Source organism: Diplotaxodon limnothrissa, linkage group LG11 (genome assembly GCF_057381915.1).
Source record: "Diplotaxodon limnothrissa isolate DT_005_m linkage group LG11, D_limnothrissa_male_GT1.1, whole genome shotgun sequence".
NCBI classification, from domain to species: domain Eukaryota; kingdom Metazoa; phylum Chordata; class Actinopteri; order Cichliformes; family Cichlidae; genus Diplotaxodon; species Diplotaxodon limnothrissa.
In genome coordinates this window covers 312122-330633 of record NC_140606.1, presented here as the reverse complement: position 1 = coordinate 330633, position 18512 = coordinate 312122, and the positions used below count along the sequence as shown (strand labels likewise).

At 44.4% G+C, this 18512-nt stretch overlaps 1 pseudogene; it reads right to left on the bottom strand.

Annotated features, from left to right (window-relative positions):
- Positions 1-3124: 3124 nt before the first annotated feature.
- LOC146622164 (protein NLRC3-like) lies at positions 3125-17423 on the bottom strand (annotated as a pseudogene).
- Between the last annotated feature and the right edge of the window lie 1089 nt (positions 17424-18512).

Here is an 18512-nt window from a genome sequence, read left to right as displayed (position 1 = left end):
TAAAGAAAAACAAAACCGATAGAAAGAAAAAAAAAAAAGATCTGTCTACGTCTCATTCACCCAGCGGTGCAGAAAGAGTTAAATTACGTTCTCTACTGGAGTCCTCATGTGACAAATATGACCAATGTGATTAGCTGTGCCTTTCAGGGAGCTCTGTTTAATTTTAGCAGCGCAGCGGCAGTGAGGGCTCACTTGACCGCGGTCGCTGCGAGGACCTGCAGGGAGGAGAGGAGGATGGTAGCAAAAAAGGAAGAACCTGGATAAAAAAAATATTTTTCAAAGAAACCTGTAAGTCACATCAATCTAAAATTGTATGTAACTATGAATAACGTGTTGCCATGTCCATCAGGAGAGACTGGACAGTATAGATGTAAAACGAATGTCAGCAGTTTATCTCAGTTAATGAGAGGAGCAGGCATGTGTTTGGCTCCTTCACATAGTGGGCATTGGTTGTAGTGTGGGGCACCAGTAGTCCATGTCTGTTGCTGTAACAGTAGTTCATGTTTAGAATAAGAAATCCCAGCTCACTGAGTTGACAGGGACAATAATGTGCCTAAAATGTTGCATAATTTTGCTGAGAGATCTTTTACTTTGTGGTAATCTTAGATGAGTAGTTTATGGACAAAACCCACCAGGTCATTTAGTGTTCCCTTAGTGCTAATGTGTAAGCTATATTGGTGTAGTAAACTGAAGTAATGTTGTTAAGTCCTTAAAGTCATATTCTTTTATTGTAATGACCTATTTGAATCTATTTTTATTTTTACATGATACCTAATATATATGGAATATGGCTGAAGTAAACTAAAGTCTAAAATACTTAGTCATTTGTTTAATAGTAATATAACATTATATAATTCACATATAAAACTATGAATTGTAATTTTAAATGGTTTAAAAGCAGGTAGAATGGCATATGTAAGCAAGTATGTTTCTCCTTTTTCTTTTTATATCAAGAAGCAAAAAGAAAAAAAAAGAAACAGGGCAGGGTTTGGTGGCTGAATCATTTGTTCCCACCAATGCCAAAATCAAATCTACGCCCTTGGATTAGCCACATGCATTATGATCCCTCAATACAATCAGATTCTGCTTAGAACTGCATTCAAAACTATTGAGCCAACATTTTCAGCTTCTATGGCTGAAACTTTTTCAAATGATGAGCTTCCAACATTGAGTGAAACAGTAAGAGCATGTGGAGAGTTTGGAAACATCCCATTAAGAAAGAGAAATCAAACATTTGGATTCATTTTAATGAGCTCAGACTTGTTGAAAATGCAGAGGAGCTGGTTGTGAACTGAGCTTCAGAGAAACACAGCATACTGATATTCAATGTGAAGCTTTGAGTGGAAAAAGACAGAAAAACAACATGTAGATCCTGGAATAATGAAAGCTCCTGGATTTTAAATGAACCTTAGAACACACATGCATCAACACTACATATGAGCGGGTGGAGGGAGGTTTTGGAGTCTTCTCACACCCCCGTTCTCTGCGACCTGCTGGAGCGGGGGGCCAGGAGGAGGAGTTGGCCGTCCGACTGGGGTCTGGAATGTGGGGCCTCCCTGCTGCTGCGGAGTCGGGGTGGTCTGCTTCTCCCCACCGCAGGGAAAAGGGTAACACCACCTGGGTCTGGGTGCAGTTCCCCCCTCCAGGGGCAAAGGTACCTAGACCCGGTTCTTAGAGTACGCTTGGGGAGTGTGATTGTGTGTACAGTGTCTCTCTATGTCTGTCTCCAAGTTGGTTGAGTGCTGAGTAATTGCATATGAGAGCATGAGGGTGGGAATGGATGTTTGTATCTGTGTGTGCCTGTATGTCTGTCTATATGTCAGGTTGGGTATCAGACGCCACTTCTCTTGGGGACATCTCAGGCCCTCTAAGGTATGGAGGCCTATCTCCCCCCACCACTTCCCCTGCCAGTGGCAGACGCCCTCAGACATCGGTCCGTTGGTGGTTCTTTGTGTCTGGGGATGAGCGCCCAGGTACACACCAGCTCACTCCTTGGTGGCTGCTTATCGGGGCCTGGAGCCTGGGGCTCGCTCGGGCCACTTCGGGGGTGGGGTGCCCTTGGCTTCTCGGCCTGGGGCTCGGTCACTCTGGCGCAGCTGGCTGCCGGCGGAGCTCACGGGCACGTCACTGCAACCCCCCCTGGCTTCTGCTCCGCGGCTGCTGAGTGACTCTCCTCAGCTCTTTCTGGGATAGTGGCGCGGCTGCCCCTCTGTTGGTCTTCCTTGGTCTCTTGTGTTCTGGGGGCCTCTGGATGTCTGGAGTTTTGATCTCCTCCATACCTGCTTCATGCCCTGGAGGACGGGGCTGTGGCCCCCCCACACCCTCTAGCAGATCATTACATGAAGGAACCTTTTAAAAACAAACACGTCCATGCTCACAGGTGTACACACGGGTGCTCACACACACAAACTGCACCCTTTTTGGCTCCTACCTCAAAGCACACTGTGCGCTGTCGATATTACGTGCTGCACAATAATGTTTAATATTTAGTATTTACTGTTATATTCCCATATATCATCGTGATGTTGTTTATTGTATTGCTCTCGTTTTCTTCTGCTTGTTTTCTTTTTTCTTTCTCCACAGATGATCCAGGTGATTGATATATGTATTTTTTTTGTCTGCTTATTTAGTTGGTTTTTGTTTTTTTGCCTTTTATGCCGTCCCTCTTCCCTGCTGTTTTTCCCCCTCTTCCTTTCTCCCTTTTCTTTTCCTCATTCTAGTCTGTCCTGTATCTAGCAAGTGAAAATAAAAAAATAAATAAAATAAACAATAAAAGGTGAATCAAATAGACCATTACGACAAGGCTGGGATGGTCAATTTCGTAAAGTAAATCCGTTGGGCATCTTTCCTCGCCTTTAGACAATAATTCTGAGGGCAAAAGAACCAAACGGGACAGGCAAAAAAAAAAAGAAAAAAGGAATAATTAGACCTTCATCTTCAAAGGACTGAAGAGGAGGAAGTTTACAAGGAATCACTTAGAACAGTTTCAAACATCAACTGATTGAATCCATGAATCTGAAAACGTGTTTGTGAGTGAAAGAGACAGACATGACATGTACAGACTGAACTATCTGTTCAACAGTCAGAGTGTTTCTCTAACAGGAGGACACTCTTTACACTCCACTCAGCATAGGGACACGGAGGAACCAGGAGACCTAAACCTAAATCCAGGATAAAGAGGTTCAGTGAATGTGGTGTTGAAGGTGTGGAGGTGGATCAGAGTGTCAGAGGAGACTCTGTAGAAGGACAGAGTGCCAGCAGGACAGTCCACATACACTGCTACTCTGTTAGAAAGAGAGGAGAAGGGGGAGAGCGGTGTTTCTCTCTTATTGTGCCAGACAGATTGAGGACCATCATTAGAGAAACTCAGAGTCCAGGACTGATCATTCCATCCAAACACAGTCATCACTGCCTCCTTTCCTTCTGATTCTTCTGTAACTCATTGATATACAAACAATTCCTCCATATTCGACCTCCCAGTAACAGCGACCAGTCAGACCATTTCTACACAGTAACTGAGGACGAACATCAAATCTGTCTGGATGATCTGGATATGACTGAACCTCCTCCACACGTGTCACCTTCCTGTTGTTGTCAGATAAGTCTTCTATATACTGTGTTTGTGTCGATTGTGAGTTGACAGGAATCTGATGGAGAGAACAAACACAATCCAGCTGCAGTTATTGATCCATCATCTGTTCATTGATTGACACTTTGATGATGACTCCTGACATGATGAAGATGGTTGAATGTGTGCTGCTTTGTTTTCAGGAATCCCATTAAAAACACACTTACACTTCCTCAGACCTGGTCTCAACCATCGGACTCCAGCAGGCTCCACCCTGAAAGGAGGAGGGGGGTCAGAGCAGCACAGTCTCTTTCAGTATCCACACATGGACATTACATGGCTCTCATACATATACTGTTAGACACTGATAAAGAAACAGTCCAACATTTTCACAAATACACTTCAATCCATATGTGGATCAAACTGCTGATGATTTGGACTGATCCTGGATCTGCCAGTATACCACTGTATTGAATGAAATATGACTGATTCAAGTTGTCACCTTCATTGGGTGAATGCCACAGGCCATGGACCTATTGAGTTTGTGTTTCTATTTACTGGGTGAATGTCGAAGCTATATTTTTTGGTATTTATTTCTTTTATACTAGTTTTAATATTAAGCCTTTTCATGATTTTTTTCCCATTCAAATGAATGGAAAACTTCCAAAATTCTGGACCCTAAAAACAGCTTTTTTATATGATTTACTAATTTCATTTAATCCTTGTTTAAATTTTCAGTCGCATCATTATAATTTTTCAGAAGATGCATGCATTGTTATGGTCGCTGCATAGCATACTCACTGGACCTTTCTGAATCTTTTCTTCATGTCTGAACAATTTCTTCCTACTTGGTGAATTCTCACTCTATCAATACAAATTATACATCAAAACGTAGGTATTTGTGCTGGCTTTCAAAAAATTATCACTGTCATTATTTTGGGAGTTACAGATTTCTGGAAAATTGCCTCAGAGCAACACAAAATCTGAAAACTCTCCATAGAAAGAGAAATGGAATTTTCTACAGGGATGCATTTTCCAATTGTTCCTAAAGACACAAACCTTTTACCAATATATTGTCAGACACTCCTGATGCTCATGATTCAAGAATTTTTTTCATAACTTTTACTGTTGTCCCATGAATTACGTTTGAGGAGAGGAAATACAGAGAATTTGATGAATTTATGGATAATTAAAGTCAGTCATATATCCACAAACACGACAAGCTGAAAGTCAGTGAATGCTGTTCGGTTTCCAGTCCTGAATATCACGGCACAAGCAGGATTTACTTCACTGTTAATGTTAGCTATGTTATATTGCTGTCTGTGTTCGGTGGTGTCGAGCCAAATGGACATATTAAAACCATTGTGACTTTATTTGTTGTGGATACAAGTAATTAATTATATCATCAATCAATCAATCAATTAATAAAGGTATATAATTATGCCATAGTAATAAGGGAACATTGAAAGTGTACAACTCGTTGAGGGGACGGATGACCTAATGGGTTGGGCAATTGAAAGGTTACATTTTTGATATGATTTCTTTTGTTATATTTTAGCTATTATTCTCAAATGAAAGTAAACGTAATGGGATAAATAAGGAATTATGTTGTGTTTCTTGGAAAACTCGAACAGGGGAAAACTGTTGGGATTTAAATATATATTTTTAATGCTATTTGCTGATTACATTGTTTTATGAGAGGCCCAGCCTTGACTAGGTCACAGGCTGACAGGAAACTGCTTGTTTTTGCAGAATATGAGGTGCAGACAGAGTGAAACTAACTGGCAGACCGGGGTGGTGGCTTTCACTTAGGTGGCCTCAGAATCTCATCTCTGCTTTTCGCGGATGATGTGGTTGGCTTCATCGGGTGATGGCTTCCAGCTCGCTCTGGAATGGGTTGCATCCGTGTGAAGCAGCGGGAATGAGGATCAGCATCTCCAAATCTGAGGCCATGGTTCTCAGCCTGAAAAGGGTGCAGTGCCCACTCTGGGTCGGGGACAAGTTCTTGCCCCAAGTGGAGCAGTTTAAGTATCTCGGGATCTTGTTCGCAAGTGATGGGAGAAGGGAGCCAGAGATCAACAGACGAATTGGTGCTGCGGTGCTGGAGTGATGCGGACGCTATGCCGGTCCATCATGGTGAAGAGAGAGCTTAGCGTAAAGGTGAAGCTCTCAATTTAATGGTCGATCTACATCCCTACCCTCACCTATGGTCATGAACTTCATGCGAAGGGTGGCTGGTCTCTCCCTTAGAGATAGGGTGAGAGGTGCAGCCATCCGGGAGGGGCTCAGAGCCGGTTCTCCTCTACATCGAAAGGAGCCAGTTGAGGTGGCATGTCCAACTGGGAGGAGGCCCTGGGGCAGACCCAGGACACGCTGGAGAGATGATCTTTCTCGGCTGGCCTGGGAACACCTTGGTGTTCCCTCGGACAAGCTGGAAGAGGTGGCTGGGGAGAGGGAGGTCTGGGCTTCTCTGCTTAGGCTGCTGCCTGCACGATCAAGCCCCAGATAAGCGGGAGAAGATGGATGGATATAAGCATTGGGCCAAATTTAGTAATGAATGGACATAAAAATAAATGCAACTTAAAATCTTTACTGAAGCTCAGTATTTGACACAGAGTTCCAGTTCACTCCTGTAAATAACAATGATAAATATAAAAACTTTAATATTGGTCATATTATATTTACATTACCATAGTGAGATGACTTTAGTTTCATGAAAAACATTTGCTAACTATTAATTACTAGCTAATTTTAAAATTAGTTGGTTACAAAGATGAAGCCCAACAATCATGCTTTTACAGTCTCATGGTCTCAGCCTCAGATACTTCTTTTAAATCAAGAAAAGCTCACAAACAAACAAATGAACAAAAGGATTTTCTTGTTTATTTTTGGTAAACAATGCTGTATAAAACGTTTTAGCAGTCAGTATCATGGTTTATAGGCAACCTGAGCAGCGCAACGGAGGCTAGACCGTCCTATTTCACAAGCCTCGACCTTCCGTCCTACTCTGTCTTCGAGGAAGCCGTCCATGTAGACCACGAAGGCCGTGTCCTTCAAGGCTGCAGACCCTGAATTGGGACACAGCAATTCTCTCCATACCTGAGAGTGTCCAGTCTCCAGCGTGGGTCCTTCAGTCCAGCCGACAGCAGCTTCTTTCCTGAGTCACCTGGGTGATTGTAGCTCAGGTCAAGCTCTCTCAGATGGGAGGGGCTGGAGCTCAGAACTGAGGCCGGAGAAGTACAGCCTTCCTCTGTGATCAGACAGCCTGACAGACTGCAGACACACAAAACAACAATCCATCTGTCAACGATGATTTTCTGTTTGTCAGATTCAATAACATCTATCCATTTACATCAATTCAATTTAATTTCACTTCATTTCTAAGTGACAATTTCAAAAACTCATCTCAAGCATTTTATCAGTGTAATGAAACATGATATAGTATGATAGAGAGAAAGCCCCAACCATCAGACAGTCAGTCCACTGTGAGCTGCAATTGGTGATGATGGGATGGAAGAACTCCCTTTTACAAAAAGATACTACCAGGCTGAAAATCTACCAAGACTTGTGAGGGGAAAGAGAATCATGAGCACAAAGAGATAAGAATTAAACAAACTAAGGAGAAAGAAATCAAAAGTTAAGAACATGCAGTAGTGATATATAAAAACATCAGGAGTGAAAAGAGGGAAAGAGACCAGAGAGATATAATCTCTCGGGATTTTGACACGGTATGTCAAAATGTAAAAATGCTAACATGTGAGGTTATGCTGAACCCCCCACCCCCAACGGAAAACAAGGCAAGGTAAACTGTTTTTAAAGGTGAAATATAGAGGTATATTCAAAAGTAGTCAAAAACGACGAATTATATTGTGGACCCCAGAGGGTTAAATTTTATCTTTGAGTGAGGCAAATATGTCATGACTCTTAATATGTGCAAATGTAATTTTCCACAACAGAAATTTGATCTTGATCTTTCAATCACATTCTGATACATGAAAAAACATGTCTGTTAAAAACTTCAGATTACAGGGATAAAACTGGAAGGCTTGGTGGATGAAAGTGGTGCTGATATACCTCAGAGGATCAGTTGTGATAGTTCATTGCCAATGAAAAAAAGTGAACAAATATCATGAACAATCCCATCCATCCATCCATCCATCTTCATCTGCTTTATCTGAGGCCGGGTCGCGGGGGCAGCAGCCTAAGCAGAGAAGCCCAGACCTCTCTCTCCCCAGCCACCTCCTCCAGCTTATCTGAGGGAACACCAAGGTGTTCCCAGGCCAGCCGGGAGATATAATCTCTCCAGCGTGTCCTGGGTCCGCCCCTGGGCCTCCTCCCGGTGGGACATGCCCGGAACACCTCACCCAGGAGGCGCCCAGGAGGCATCCTTGTCAGATGCCCGAACCACCTCAGCTGGCTCCTTTCGATGTGGAGGAGCAGCGGCTCCACTCTGAGCCCCTCCCGGATGGCCAAACTTCTCACCCTATCTTTAAGGGAGAGGCCAGCCAACCTTCGGAGGAAGCTCATTTCTGCCGCTTGCATCCGCGATCTCGTTCTTTCGGTCACTACCCACAGCTCGTGGCCATAGGTGAGGGTAGGGACGTAGATCGACCGGTAAATTAAGAGCTTCGCTTTTACACTCAGCTCCCTCTTCACCACGACGGACCGGTGCAGCGTCCGCATCACTGCAGCCGCAGCCCAAATCCGTCTGTCCATCTCCGGCTCCCTTCTCCCATCACTCGCAAACAAGACCCCGAGATACTTGAACTCCTCCACTTGGGGCAGGAACTCATCCCCGACCCGGAGAGAGCACTCCACCCTTTTCCCGCTGAGAACCATGGCCTCAGATTTGGAGGTGCTGATCCTCAATCCCGCTGCTTCACACTCGGCTGCAAACCGTTCCAGTGCGAGCTGGAGGCCTTCACCCGATGAAGCCAACAGAACTACATCATCTGCAAAAAGCAGAGATGAGATTCTGAGGCCACCGAAGGGAAAGCCCTCCGCCACTTGGCTGCGCCTAGAAATCCTGTCCATAAAAATTATGAACAGAACCGGTGACAAAGGGCAGCCCTGGCGGAGCCCATCACCCACCGGGAACGAGTCCGACTTATTGCTGGCAATGCGAACCAAGCTCTTGCAACGGTTGTATAGGGATCGAATGTCGCGTAGCAATGGGCCAGACACCCCATACTCCCGCAACACCTCCCACAGGACACCCCGAGAGACACGGTCAAATGCCTTCTCCAAGTCCACAAAACACATGTAGACTGGTTGGGCAAACTCCCATGCACCCTCAAGTATCCTCGAGAGGATAAAGAGCTGGTCCAGTGTTCCGCGACCAGGAAGAAAACCACATTGTTCCTCCTGTATCCAAGGTTTGACTAGCGGACGAACTCTCCTTTCCAGCACCCTGGCATAGACTTTCCCAGGGAGGCTGAGGAGTGTAATCCCCCTGTAGTTGGAACACACCCTCCGGTCTCCCTTCTTAAAAATGGGGACCACCACCCCAGTCTGCCAGTCCAGGGGTACTGCCCCTGATCTCCACGCAACATTGTAGAGGCGTGTCAACCAGGACAGCCCTACAACGTCCAGAGCCTTCAGGAACTCGGGGCGGACCTCATCAACACCAGGGGCTCTGCCAACAAGGAGTTGTTTAACTGCCTCAGTGACCTTGCCCCCAGAAATTGGCGGGTTATTCCCCTCATCCCCAGACTCTGCTTCCTCCTCGGAAGACGTGTCAGTGGGATTAAGGAGGTCCTTGAAGTATTCCTTCCACCGCCCGACAATTTTCTCAGTCGATGTCAACAGCACTTCGCCAGCACTATACACAGTGCAGGTAGAGCACCGCTTTCTCCTCCTGAGATGCCTGACTGTTTGCCAGAATCTCTTCGAGGCAGTCTGAAAGTCTTTTTCCATGGCCTCTCCTCCCACACCCGAGTTTTTGCTTCAGCCACTGCCCGAGCCGCATTCCGCTTGGCCTGTCGATACCTGTCGGCTGCCTCTAGAGTCCCACAGGCTAACCAAGCCCGATAGGACTCCTTCTTCAGCCTGGTGGCTCCCTTCACCTCTGGTGTCCACCATTTGGTTTGGGGATTACCACCACGGCAGGCACCAACCACCTTGCGGCCACAGCTCAATGCAGCAGCTTCGGCAATGGAGACGCTGAACATGGTCCATTCGGACTCAATGTCCACAGTCTCCCTCGGAATGCTGTTTAAGATCTCGCGGACTGGGGCCTCTGCTAGACGTTCCCAGCACACCCTCACTACGTGGTGCACCGGGTCTGTCCAGCATCCTCCGCCGCCACCTGATCCAACTCACCACCAGGTGGTCAGTTGACAGCTCAGCCCCTCTCTTTACCCGAGGGTCCAGAACACATGGTCGCAGGTCTGGTGATACGATTACAAAATCGATCATCGACCTGCGGCCTAGAGCGTCCTGGTGCCACATGCACTTATGGACACTCTTATGTTCCAACAAGGTGTTTGTTATGGCCAAACTGTGATTTGCACGGAAGTCCAATAACAAAACACCGCTCGGGTTCAGATCAGGTAGGCCCAATCACGGTCCCTATTTCCGGTTTGGCAGCTGGGGATCAGTCCACCAGGGCCTCCGCTTCTGGCCGCCGCCCGGCACACAATGCACCCGACCCCTATGGCGCCTCCTGTGGGTAGTGGGCCTGCGGGAGGATGGGCTCATGTCTCCTCTTCGGGCTGTGCCCGGCCGGGCCCCATGGACTAAGGCCCGGCCACCAGACGCTCGGCCTGGGGCACCCTCCCCGGGCCTGGCTCCAGGACTGGGCCCCGGTAACCCTATTCCGGGCAGGGTAAACTGTTCCCTTGATGTTCTCTTGATAAGGGTCTTCTTAATCGCTCTTTGTCTGGTACCTCACCCAGGACCAATTTGCCATGAGAGACCCTACCAGGGGGCAAAAGCCCCCCGACAACATAGCCCCTGGGATCCCTGGGACACACAAACCCCTCCACCATGATAAGGTAGCGATTCACAGAGAGGGAAACTGATAATTTAAATGAAGAATTCCCTATCAAGATACTGTTTATGCAATAATATAAAACATGTTTGAAATGATCATCAGTAGAAAAAATTTCAATTCTGACCTGAGAGTTTCCATATTACAATGTTGACTCTTCAATCCAACAGACAAGAGCTTCACGCCTGAATCCTGCAGGTCAGAGTTACTCAGGTCCAGCTCTCTCAGAGTAGAGGACTGTGAACTGAGAACAGATCTTCACAGCCTCTCTCTGAGAACTGACAATGACTTAGTCTGAAAAATGAAATATAAACATTAAACGAACACTGTTGAAGTGGAATGAGAGTGCACGGAAGAGTTAAGGTTTAGCAATATGTAACCCTGTTTTTTTCTTTTTTTTTTCAGGAATCCTTCATGCCTTACTAACATACAATAGATGGATGACACTGACATTTATTGGCTATATTACACTAGTCAAAAGAAGAAAAAAAACACAGCAAAAACAAAACACCAAGATGATACTTAGGACAACGGTGAATCAATTCTGGTTTTCTAAGGCAAATGCCAATTGGGCTCCATGTGCCGGGCAGTGAGGGCAGTGCATTAACACCGAAGTAGCTGACATTGATCAATACTTAAATGATCATAAAACTATTGCAGAAGTTTAACTGATGTTATATTTTAATTAAAAGGTGTTCCTTTATTTTTATTCTTTTTTAATAGTGTATTCATATTGCTTAATTCTGCCAATTGATGAAAAGCACAGTATCACTTGATTTCACCTCAGCATATTCAGTTTACAGTGTGGACTCCTCAGTCCTGCTGAAAGAAGCTTCACTGCTGAATCCCGCAGAGTGTTGTTACTCAGGTCCAGCTCTCTCAGACTAGAGGACTGGCAGTTCAGAACTGAAGACAGGGCTTCATAGCTCGTCTCTGACAAGTTACAGAGACTCAGTCTGGGGGAAAAGAACATTTTTAAAAATCTGTTGTCTTCTCATGTTAAAAGGTTAGAAATATAGAAGATTACCATAACTTCAAAAAAAAAATCTTTCTCTCCCTCTCTCAAATGTATTTCATAAAACACAACAATAAAAGTTGACCTTGATTTGCTTAGTACTTTAACTGATTTCTTATGTCAATTCATAAAGAATGAAAGAATGCAGAATATTAGATGAGCTGACCTGAGTGTTTTCAATGCACACTCTGGACTCTTCACTGAAGCAGACAGAAGATTCAGTGCTGAATCATGCAGAGTGTTGATACTCAGGTTCAGCTCTCTCAGACTAGAGGACCGGGAGCTGAGAACTGAGGACAGAGCTTCATAGCCTCTCTCTGAGAGTTTAGGGACACTCAGACTAAAAAGAACAAAAACAATTATCATTTAATCACAAACGGTTTGCGATTCATTCAAATCACTTCATATCTTGAACCTTTACAAGAAAGACAAATGTCAGTGTGCATTACTATTTATGGTTGACTTAATAACGTTAGATTTACACAGGGACAAAATATCAAAGACCTGGAACTTGCTCATTAAATCCAATGATCCTGGTGAGTGAGGGCTAATTAGACTCTAAGACTGCAAAAGTCCTTTGATCTCACTTAGGTTAACAAATGATTTAGAGATTCTGAGAGACTGAAACAGTAAAGTTTTTATAGAAATAATTTCTGCAAAAGCAGATACAGTAGTTAGAAAACACATCAGAGTTCTCCACAAAGCAGTGTGTAACAAGCAACCGAACATGCACGGGATTTCAGTGTCACTTGATCTGTTTATTTGGCTTTGTTGACTAAATTCTTCACTGTAAGCTACAGGTGTCTCCAGGAGCAGCTCCATTCTGTGCTACTCCACTAACATTACAAACTCCTCTCTCGCATGTCCCCACAGTCTCTACATATTTAGAGAAGAGAGAGCCATTAGTTCCCGCACACACCAGTTTCTCCCATCACTGTGATGCTGCCCTTAGAACTCACTATACTGGCCCTCCACAGGCAGACCAGTTATCACAACACCACCACATACTCCCACCGCCCGACTGAGGCCTGGGCCACATCCGACCGAGCCTACTCCATCTGAGGACACACCTGCCTGCCCTCCCCCCAAGTGGTACCCTAAATATTGTACCTTCATCCAACTGCACACACTTCTTCAGGTTTGCTGTGAGCCTCAAAGACTCCAGGACGCGACCACTTGCTGCACATGGTCCACCCAGGTATCACTGTGGATGATAACATCATCCAAGTAGGCAGCAGCATACACAGCATGCAGCTGCAGTATCCGGTCCATGAGGCACTGAAAGTTGGCAGGGGCTCCAAACAACCCGAACAGAAGTGTGACAGATTGGTACAAACCGTACAGATTGGAGAAAGCTATTTTTTCCCTGGAATCTGCAGATAAGGGAATCTGCCAGTAGCCCATGGTAAAATCCAATGTAGTGAAAAGGCGGGCAGTGCCCAAGGGGTCGTCAACCCGGGGCATGGGGTAGGCTTCAAGCTGTGACACTTCGTTCACCTTGCGATAGTCAACACAGAACTGTATAGACCCATCCTTCCTCACCACAGGAACTATGGGGCTACACCACACACTGTGAAACACTTCTATTACTCCCAACTTTAACATCTTAGCCAATTCCCTCTGAACAATTTGCCTTTTATGTTCAGGCAGAATGGTGCTCAATGAGTGAAGTATGACCAGGAACGGGGGAAAACACATCTGCTTGGATGTCTGGCCAATAAAATCGGGATGTTATTCTCTCCAGAGTTTTGTTTCATCCCACATGCCCTGCCATGGGGACATAATGAGCTGCCGGGAAATTATATTCCAGGCGGCATCGCAGCACCAACAGCTAGGTGTGTGTTTCTTCGGTGTGAGTGCCGTGACTCACTCAATACAGCCTGTCATTCCGCAACAGGAAATGCAGGTAAATCTGCACAGCAAACAATATGTGATATCATGCGAGCCTTCTTCTGATAGCCCAGGTCAAAGCCAACCATTCCATTCTGCAGTTTCTGGCCCAGGCAAACAGCCGCTCTCCTCCAGTCATCCGGCTGGCTGGATGGTCCTCCAGGGAGAGGCCCAGATGATCCACAACTGCAGCACACATCGAGTTAGGGCTGGGCGATATGTCGAGTTTTTTTTTTTTTTTTTTTTTAAATATCGATATATTTTTATACGAGATATAAGATCCTAAAATCCTTTCATTTTCTCAAAAGTTGACAGTGCACCTTATGTATGAATTCTGGTTGTGCTTGATGACCGCGAACCGATTTTATGTGGGACACGGCGCTCAGCAATCTGTCAAAAAATGTTTTAGTACGACTTTGGTAAACTACGGGGCTGCACCACTTGATGGATTGTCTGAGCATTGCTGCTACCATAGTCTGGAGCCTTAGGGAGTGATATCTACTGTGCTTCAACGTAATATTACCATACTGTGTGCGTATAAGGACCATAAATTGCACCTGTTCAGCGATGTGGTTAAAAAGAGCATTTCAAACTCCAGGCCGTTGTCATGAAATCAATATCCTTAGTATCCTTATTTTCCTATTATATTGTTTTATGTACTTTAATAATGAAGGCTTGTAGAGCAAGGCCACACAACTAAGTGCTCAGCCAGACTGAAAAACAGGAAGTTTTAGTGCACAGGCATATTAATAGATAAGACACAGAAAAGAGGAACTTTCCATATAAGCAATGTTTGAAACTGTGTGTGACGTGTGTGACGTCTGAAGTACAGAAATAACACCATATAAGACACATGTTGAGCTAAAAATGTTAGAACTCTTGCAGCTGGCGTTTTAGCTGTGCAGGGTCTCTCTCTCTTCCGGAAGATGATTGAATAAAAAGACATATAAATTTTTTAACACACTATGAGTCGGTTTTCTCTGTTCTATCATGGGGACAAAAGAATCGGGGTTAATACTGTCAGTCACGTAGTAGAACTTGGGAACAGAGCAGCTGTGAAATCTGTCTGTCTTTGTTATTACGCTCAGCGTCTGTTAGTTTACATGTTGACTGCACAATTGCGAACTTTTTGTTATGCACAAAAACAACATTGTTTTCTTTTATTTATAGAGCATTATTATTTATTAAATGCTAATTATTTATTTGAGTAATTTTTTCATGTACATCTACATTGTATGTTAATAAAAGTGCCTGTGTGACATCTGGGACACAGCTTTGACTAAGAACTCTCTTTTTGTTCTTACTTTATGGCTTTAAAAAAAATTGAGATATATATCGTATATCGCCATCCAGCTAAAAACTATCTAGATATGAATTTTGGGTCATATCGCCCAGTCCTAATTGCAGCCAGAGCCAGAGGCAGAGTTAGGGCCGCCATCTGGGCCTCCCCTGACAGTAGCAGCTGCAGCAGCAGTGCCCACTTCTCCTCTGGCCAACGACACACCAGTGCTTTGGCGCGGAAAGTCTCTGTAAAAATTTGCAAATCGTTGCCCTCCCCCATCCGATGCAATGCCACTGACAGCAAAAGGGAGGGGGCCGGCGCCAAAGCAGCCTCCACCTGTTTCCCCCGTCACTGCCCTGAGAGCTCACTGTACCTCCCCTCCACTGCAGCAGGCCAGAGACCACACCCACGCCCCACAGTGACATAAAGTCTCATGCCTCCTTATCCACAGTGTAGATGTCAGTGTCCTCTGGGTCCTTACTGATCATTGCATTTCTGTCACAATTTGTCAAGGTTTACAGACTGTGTGCAGTCAAAGTGAAAGTGACTTTGATAAAAGCTGACACCCAGAAATGTTTAAGAAACTGACATTTCCTGCTGCTATGATTTTTTAAGGGTTCATCACACATTACACGGTTTGTGTTATAAATATAAGACTAATCACAGAGTTACTTACAGAGCTTTGTTGGAGGCGTTGACCACTGGCAGCAGCCCTAGAAGACCTTCCTCTGAAGCAGAGTATTTCTTCAGGTCAAACACATCCAGATCTTTTTCTGATGACAGTAAGATGAAGACTAGAGCTGACCACTGAGCAGGAGAAATTGTATCGTAGGACAGACGTCCTGATCTCATGGACTGTTGGATCTCCTCCACTAGAGAACGATCATTCAGTTCATTCAGACAGTGGAACAGATTGATGCTTTTTTCTGCAGACAGATTCTCATCGAGCTTCTCCTTGATGTACCGGACTGTTTCCTGATTGGTCTGTGAACTAATTCCTGTCTGTGTCAGCAGACCGCGTAGGAGATTATGATTGGTCTGCAGTGAAAGACCCAGGAGGAAGCGGAGGAACAAGTCCAGGTGTCCATTTGGACTCTGTAAGGCCTTGTACATAGCACTCTGGTGGAAGTGTTTCTCTGCAGATTTTCCTGTTTCAGACTTCCTGGAGGATGTTTGTTGTTCTTCCAGCAGATTGAGTCCACAGTTGATGAAGGTCAGATGGACATGAAGAGCAGCCAGAAACTCCTGAACACTCAGATGGATGAAGCAGAACACCATGTCCTGGTACAGTCCTCTCTCCTCTTTAAAGATCTGTGTGAACACTCCTGAGTACACTGAGGCTGCTCTGCTATCGATGCCACACTCTGTCAGGTCTGATTCATAGAAGATCAGGTTTCCTTTCTGCAGCTGATCAAAAGCCAGTTTTCCCAGAGACTCCATCATCTTCCTGCTCTCTGGACTCCAGTGTGGATCTGTCTCAGCTCCTCCATCATACTTGACCTTCTTCACTTTGGCCTGAACCACCAGGAAGTGGATGTACATCTCAGTCAGGGTCTTGGGCAGCTGTCCTCCCTCTCTGGTTTCCAGCACATCCTCCAGAACTGTAGCAGTGATCCAGCAGAAGACTGGAATGTGACACATGATGTGGAGGCTTTGTGAGGTCTTGATGTGGGAGATGATCCTGCTGGTCTGCTTCTTATTTCTGAATCTCTTCCTGAAGTACTCCTCCTTCTGTGGGTCAGTGAACCCTCTGACCTCTGTCACCATGGCAACACAGTCAGGAGGGATCTGATTGGCTGCTGCAGGTCGTGTGGTTATCCAGAAGTGAGCAGAGGGAAGCAGTTTCCCCCTGATGAGGTTTATCAGCAGCACATCCACTGAGGTGGACTTTCTAGGGTCAGTTATGATTGTAGTTTTGTGGAAGTCCAGAGGAAGTCGACACTCATCCAGACCATCAAAGATGAACACAACCTGGAAGTCTTCAAAGCTGCAGATTCCTGCTTCTTTGGTTTCAGTAAAGAAGTGATGAACAAGTCCCACCAAGCTGAACTTTTCCTCTTTCAGCACATTCAGCTCTCTGAAAGTGAATGGAAATATCAACTGGATGTCCTGGTTGGCTTTGTATTCAGCCCAGTCCAGGGTGTATTTCTGTGTTAAGACTGTTTTCCCAATGCCAGCCACTCCCTTTGTCAGCACTGTTCTGATTGGTTCATCTCTTCCAGGTGAGGCTTTAAAGAGGTCTTCTTGTCTGATTGTTGTTTCTGGTCTGGCTGGTTTCCTGGATGCTGTTTCAATCTGTCTGACCTCATGTTCCTCATTGACCTCTGCAGTCCCTCCCTCTGTGATGTAGAGCTCTGTGTAGATCTGATTCAGAAGGGTTGGGTTTCCTGCTTTAGCGATCCCCTCAAACACACACTGGAACTTCTTCTTCAGGGTGGATTTAAGGTTACGATGACAGACTGCAGCTAAAAGTTGTATTGTTATTATTACTATTCACAACTTCAACAATCATATTTTACAAAACGCTGATGATAATTTCTGACTAAATGAGAAATGACTGAACACACTGGTGTCATAAGTCCCTCATTTATCCAGCAGCTTAAGTCTTTATAGAAATCCTCTTACTGTTCTGCAGACGGTCAGCCAGTTCCTCCTGATTCATTCTCCTCAGGAAATCCACTGTGATCTTAACAAATGCCTCTCTGTTTCTCCTCTGTTCATCATCCTCCCTCTGAAACTCCAATGACTGGGGCTTATTTGGACTCAGAACCTTCTGGATCTTTTTCAGCTCGTTCTTCACAAAGGTTATGATGTTGTCCTCCAGCAGCTGGAACAGAATACTTTATGAATGACCCACCACTCTGAACTTCAGTCTACACAACATTCACTTCTTCAGTTCAGTTCATTTCAGTTCATTTTTATTTCAAACATATACAGTCACCAACATTTTATAATATCATTCCATGCAGTTGTTTGAAAAGGAGTAGGCAGAAGTATATACTTATTTAGCCCTACCCACTTATGTTTACATCTTAATCATTTCCTCATCATCTAAATTTGAACAACAAAAACTTATACAATGGTTCCAACTTAGAACATAACGTCACAATTTTTTTTTTAACATTCAACTAAAAATATGTTTAGATTGAATGATTTGCAAAAGAAAATAAACATCACTTTGACTGCTGTCTTGGGTTAATTTTCTTCATTCTTATAATTATTTAAAATTTATTTTTTGAGTTTTATTTTAAACTGGTTTATATCCCTACTGACCTTTATTTCTTCTTTTAGCTCATTCCAGAATTTATATAAATTATTATTATATATAATTATATATAAATAGATATCCTTTTCAAAGTTGTTCTTACTTTTTGTATTTTTAAATTCCACATCCCTCTAAAATTATACCCCCCTTCTCTTTCTAACAACCATTTACTTGTTTTTAAACTTCACCAGATCCTGGAATTTTATAGCTTGCGTCTTAATAAAGAGTGCATTTGTGTGAGCCCTATACCCCTTCTGATTTATTAATCTAATACCCCTTTTCTGCATTATGGTTATAGTCTGAATATTACTTTTATATGTATTTCCCCAAACCTCTACAAAATAACTCATGTATGGTAATAGCAAAGCACAATATAACGTGTACAATGTTTTCCTGTCCAGAAATTGTTTTGCTTTCCCCAAGACAGCAATGCCTCGAGCTAACTTTCCCCTCACATCACTTATGTGAGGGGAAAGACCCTATGAAAGGCCCAGGCCCTAC